The following is a 6,311-nucleotide window of genomic DNA, read 5'->3' as shown; positions in this document are numbered from 1 at the left end:
AGTTCCAAAGTCAACAATGTTAATTCAGAATATTTTTGGCGCATCACTAGGAGACCTTGGTTGTTCCATACAGCAGTAGCTGAGAAAGTACGTACAGTACGGCCCATTCAAGGAGAGAGAGATGACAGACAGTTCATGCAGGAATTGGCACAACAAAATCTTTAAGAAATACAGGACTCAGAGATTGGCGCTGAAGTTTCGGGTTTTTCAGAAGGAGGTGGACGAAACCTGGCAAATGAAAATGCTCTGCTTGTACCAACGGAAAAACCACAAGGAAGCTGCCAGCGAGATCAACAGTGAGGTTGTTCTTTTCACTGAACGATGTCAGCAGACACAACTGGAAGAAAACAACAAGACAAAAAAAAAACGAAAATGCAAAAAAGATTGCTTCACGGATCAATGAAAGAACCTCCTTGAATTCCTGCTGAGCACTCCAACCACCGTCTGTCATACTCTCTGTTCTGCCACTTCGCCCCTACTGGATTGTGCATCCAACATTAGCGAGACGTGAAACTTGCACTGTGTACAACAACATGAAAATCTAGCTTCATTGCAAAAAGCTTCATCAGATGACTAATGATACATTATGATCTGGAAGACCTTACCCGGAAGTCATCACAGTGACACTACAGAACCGAAGCGATTGCATGTATGGGGAGTGTGAAAAATCGCACAGGCAAAAAAGCAATACGAAGCTCACAAGCCACTACCAGCAAAGCGATCGTGTCTCCGGCTATATTGCAGTGAGGCCACTGGTGGACAAAGACCCATAAAGATAATCCTGGAGTATCCAAATACTCTAAAAAAGATTGACAATGCTCCATGAAGAACTGTTGAACAATTTGCCATTCTTCTTCAGATTTCAGGCGCCATCTCTTCAATCTCAAGCAGCAATAGCTTTCTTATGGCCTGAAGCTGAACCTCCCTGTAAAGATTGTGTAGTCCATGTTGACTTCTCTGGAGAACTACGGCTGCAAATACAGCGCTGAAAGTGCAAAAGCTGTTCCATTTGGTGCATCACCCAGACAGGCCACTTTGCCACACTGGGGTTTCTATTGGGGGGGGGTCTGGCCCTACCACCTTCTGCACTTATATCCGGATCCAGATGGGAAGGGCGCCGGGCCTGCATCTGGCAACACCTGGAGGCCCATCCGCGGTTGGAAATTCGAGACATATGGGCCCCATGTGTCAACCATCAATTTTTTTTTAGCGACAGTTCCCTGCACACAGCAGTACAAGCCCAGCGTTGGCAATTTTTACCTCTTTTTGCACCGAGATCTACAGAGAAGGGTTCACAAGAGGAACATGGAACTTACTTTGAAGCCAGTGATGGAAGTGCCCAGATGGTGTGTGGGAGCCATTTAAAGAGAAGGGCAGATAAGCTTGTCAGTCAAGGATGTTGATACCCAACGGCATTGTTATTCCCTATCACCAGCTCTGAGCTGAGGGAAATCTAAGGTAAAGTGTTTTACATTCCAGAGCAAAGCTGTTTGCTGAGGATGCAACTAAAGACAAGTGCCATCTGACAATCCCAGCCGTACCAACCACAATGAGGGAATCCATTCAGGGTTGTCACTCCTTCTCCTGGTAAGATTCGCTACCGCGACGTCAGTTGGCATGTGTTCCTCAATGGGGGAATCTTGAATCGTGATTGCCAAAAAACCAAGTCATTTCACCATTCAATGCACAGATGACCCACTGAAGACCCCAACCATCATAACACCAGAAGTGCCGTGCAGTGGCAACAGCCCAGGAGGGTTTGTGGGAAATGGGTGTGACCCTGGTGGTACGACCACATCATTCTACCCAGAGATCATCCAATGAGGTTATAATGAGACCCACTGCCCAGGTAGAAATGTATGCACAAAGTGGGGGTCAAACCTTTTTTCTGCGTCGTCCAGCGAAGATATTCATTTGGTATCCCTTACAGGATGTACTGACCCTTATTCCTCCACCAGAGGAACGTCACATCCCCGCCACATTGGCCATTTGCAAGGGAGGTATGGCGATACTCTGGCCAACCACGAAAAGTGAAAATGTGTTACTACAGCAACGGCGGGACCCATCAACATTCGTTGATTAGTTCATTGTTTAGTTTAAAAGAATTGGTCAGTTCCTGACTCTTTTTTTTTTTTATGACAAGTGCGGGACAAATGTTTTTGTTCCAATGCTGTGATTAAAGAATGTATTTTTACTTATGTAGGTTGTTCTGGATAAAAGCATCAGCTAAATTAAATGAAATAATATAAATAATATCTTAGAAGCAACAATGGTTATTCAGCCCAATGGTTAATTATATTTCTTTGTTTACACTAGCAAATGAAACATTACAGTTAAAACAGCATCAATTTAAACGCGTCTAAAGAATTTAAATTGGAACATTTTAGCCTGAACATTAAGTAAATGAATTAAATAATCAGTGTACATAGTAAATCCTGTTTCCAGGCAACATTGATGAGTTGAGAACAAATCGAATCTGTGTTAAAAAACTTGAAAAACAGGCCCCTGTTTAATACATTTGCCCACTGAATATTTTAACAAAGTTGTTGTGTTGTGTTGACATGTTTTGATGTTTATCAATTGCATACTCATCCTGCTTCATCTTTTAATTTAAAAAAGTATCATACAAAAAATATGATCAAACAAACGTTTCTGTGAATCCTGAGTAGTATTTTGTCATTTATGTGCAGATCTATAAATCAAAAGTAATGTAGGCCATTCAACCCTGATTTACTCTAAATTTCAACCCTGTTACTTATATGATTTTCTATTAAAATTAACCTTAAATTATTTTCTCAGCTCCCAGGGGTTTACAACTATTGTCCTTTTAATAGTTTGTGAGTAATCTGCATAATATATAATGTATTTGAGCAAATATTTTTAATAGAATACAGGAAATGTGTTAAAAAGAAACGTGCGACTAATTGAAAAGTTGGGCGGGACAGAATTTAAAAGCCTAGCTTAAATTAATAAATTAAACAAGTTCGTTATCCTAAATAACATGAGTATTTAACTTGAATGATCACTTTTTCTTTACATAATAGAAAGGATTTTTATTTAACAATATTTTTAAATGTACTCTTTTTTCAGCCGTTGTTGATGGTAATTTGGCTTAACAGGGTTGAACAGATGCATGGCACACAACCAATAAAACATCTAATAAAAACTATAACTTTGATGCCTGAGCTTGGGCCAATCACTTTTTCTGATGGTTTAAATAACTGTTTTCTCAATTACATAACAAAAATATATAAAATAAAAGGTTCATTTTTCAAAAGTGTCGATGTCTAAATTGTCCTCCAACTCTGGAATGACCCTTCTAGTCTTCGGTATTTCCAGACAAGTGGCGACTGAAATCAATCTTACTAACTGCTGTCTGTGCAATTTACTCAGCGCGAGTTGGCAGAGTTTATTTTGCTTACTTTAACATCATTTTTCATGGTGGGGCTAAGCCATTTATTGGTATGGCTGTAGCCTACCCCAGCCATACCCTGACCGCAAATACCTCATTCCTTCTGTCTACTTGTATTCGAAATGCTTCTTGTTTTGCGCTGTCCTCCCTTTCAAATGAAATCGCCGCCAATCATATTTCCTAGCTCGCGCCAGGGGGGGAGGGGTTACAAGGCTCGCGTCTTGTGCTGCATTCACTTGCACTCGGACATTAGAGACTTTCCCTCATAAATGTCCGATGAGCCACAACTTTTCTTTCAAAACAAAGCTGCCAACTGGGGTGGCAGCTGGGGTGGCAAGGCATTTTTCAGAGGTGGCAGCTGCCACCCCGTGCCACCCCGTAGAACCGCCACTGCTGCTCACACACAACACAGGGAATACGATTTAAAAAGAGTTAGCTTCTTTACAGTAGCTAACTCTGAGGATGCCCTATAGTCACAGTCCACCTGTTGAAGACCCATGGACTAAATAATAGGCTCGAAAAATTATTTAAAAAGGCCCAAAATAGTTTGCGGGAAAAAAGGTAATTTAACTTACTCAAAGTTGAAGGTAGCTAAAACACTCCTCAACAGTGTAAACTACACTGAGTATGTGTTTGTTGTCTTAGTTACTTTTGATTCATTTTTCTTTTTCTCAACAGCTCTTGTCCCATCTTATGGCTTATACATTGAGTTTTGTAAGTGCTATTTTCTGTGGCCATCTGGGTACGGTCGAGCTGGCAGGGGTGTCTTTGGCTACATCAGTAAGTACAGTACAGTAATGTTCTTCCATTGAAAGGTGAACCAATAAATAAAACCGAAATCATCCACTAATGTTTTGGTTAAATCCTCAGGTTATTAATGTTATAGGTATATCTGTTGGAAGCGGTTTGGCTTCAGCATGTGATACTTTGATTTCTCAGGTATGAGCTTTAGCCTGACATATAATATTTTTTATCAGGTGTGATAAGTATCGACAGAAAAATAAAAATACTTTCTGTTTTTAGACCTATGGGAGCCAAAACCTTCTGAGGATTGGGGTCATTCTTCAGAGGGCAATCCTCATTTTGTTACTGGCTTGTTTCCCATGTTGGGCAATTCTCATCAACACAGAGGCCCTTCTTTTGGCTGTCAAACAAGAGCCAGAGGTAGCCAGGTAAGCTGTGAACTGCTTTAGTTTGTTGTTTTATTTTTTCTTGTTCTTTATTTATTTATTTATTGTAAGAAAAGAGTATACAGTGGAGGAAATACGTTTTTGATCCCCTGCAGATTTTGTTAGTTTGCCCACCTACACAGACATTAACAGTCTATAATGTTATAGTTTTATTTGACTAATGAGAGAGAATATAAAAAAGAAAATCCAGAAATTGAGATTATATAAAAGATAAAAATTGATTTGCATTTAACTGTGAGAAATAAGTATTTGATCCCCATGCAAAACATGTCTTAGTAGTTGGTCTCCAGGTTTGTGCACATCTCAGGAAGGATTTTGGTCCACTCCTCTCTGTAGATCCTCTCGAAGCTTCAGCTCCCTCCACACATTTTCTATGGGATTAAGGTCCGGAGACTGGCTAGGCCCTTCCATCACCTAAATGTGCTTCTTCTTTAGCCACTCCTAGCCTTGGCCGTATGTTCAGGTTTATTGTCCTGCTGGAAGACCCATCCATGACCCATTTTCAGTGTCCTGGCTGAAGGAAGGAGGCTACCAGCCAATATTTTCCCGGTACACGGGCCCGTACATCCTCTCCTCAATACAGTGAAGTCGTCCTGTCCCCTTAGCAGAGAAACCTCCCCAAAGCATAATGTTTCCACCTCCATGCTTGACAGTGGGGGTGGTGTTCTGGAGGTTATAGTCAGCATCTCTCTCTCTCCCGTGTAGTTCTTGGCTGATCCCTCACCTTTCTCATGATCATTGATACCCCATGGGGCGATATATTGTGTCGAGCCCCAGACCGAGGGCGATTGATGCTCATTTTGTCTTTCTTCCATTTCCAAATAATCGCACCAACAGTTGTCTCCTTCTCACCAAACTGCAATTGCTTGACCGACCTATCCTGTAAAGAGAGTTAATAATATAACCTGTGTGTGTGTGTGTGTGTCGTGTGTGTGTGTGTGTGTGTGTGTGTGTGTGTTGTGTGTGTGTGTGTGTGTGGTGTGTGTTGTGCGTGTGTGTGTGTGTGTGTGTTGTGTGTGTGTGTGTGTGTGTTGTGTGTGTGTGTGTGTGTGTGTGTGTGTGGTGTGTATCCCACCAAGAAGCACTCCTCCCATGTAAAAGCTTAGTAAATATAATGTCGAGTTGGTGGGCCTTGAAACAATAGTATCAGAGTTGTCGTAAATGGAGAGGGGGGGGGGGGACGTTGGAACTTCAAATCATCGACTACACCGTCGGATCGGTACTCGTCCTCGTGATTCAGCCTTATAACATAAACTGCCATCTTTCTGTAAAACGAATTCTAAAAACAATATCGAAATTATGTAAAGTAACACATTACTCCCATTGGTAAATATGTTGAGGTAATTGACTAAAACAGATGAGGTAACGTGCTAAGACTGATATACAAAACAATAAGTAATAAGTGACAAAAACAGACAGACGTGAACACTTTTTATTAATGTGACAGCGTGAAAATACAAGGATTCAACGGATAAACATAAGTAACGTTTTATAACAGTAAAGTTGCCATAGACTTAGACTTATTTTGTGGCACAACATACAACAACAATCCAGTAAAACCTTATTTACCGAGAACAAAATTCCTAACAAAAATAGTAAACTAGAGAATAATTCGATATAAAATAAGTGGGTCTTATTTTGTCGCAGAGAGACCTAGGAGGTCCTGCACTTTGAAGTCCCAGACGTACTCCCCCTCCCCATTTACAACA

The 6,311-nt window shown here is 40.9% G+C and overlaps 1 long non-coding RNA gene across 1 annotated transcript; it reads left to right on the top strand.

The window, feature by feature from the left end:
• Positions 1-4,095: 4,095 nt before the first annotated feature.
• Positions 4,096-4,579, top strand: LOC104963842 (uncharacterized). Its single transcript, XR_800354.1, has 3 exons — positions 4,096-4,192; positions 4,283-4,351; positions 4,436-4,579. It is a non-coding gene; the product is annotated as an uncharacterized lncRNA (long non-coding RNA).
• The last annotated feature ends 1,732 nt before the right edge of the window (positions 4,580-6,311 follow it).

Source organism: Notothenia coriiceps, unplaced genomic scaffold (genome assembly GCF_000735185.1).
Source record: "Notothenia coriiceps isolate Sejong01 unplaced genomic scaffold, NC01 NC01_scaffold00036509, whole genome shotgun sequence".
Lineage (NCBI taxonomy): Eukaryota > Metazoa > Chordata > Actinopteri > Perciformes > Nototheniidae > Notothenia > Notothenia coriiceps.
Note: the sequence above shows the minus strand (reverse complement) of the source record. Positions and strands in the feature narration are given on the sequence as shown.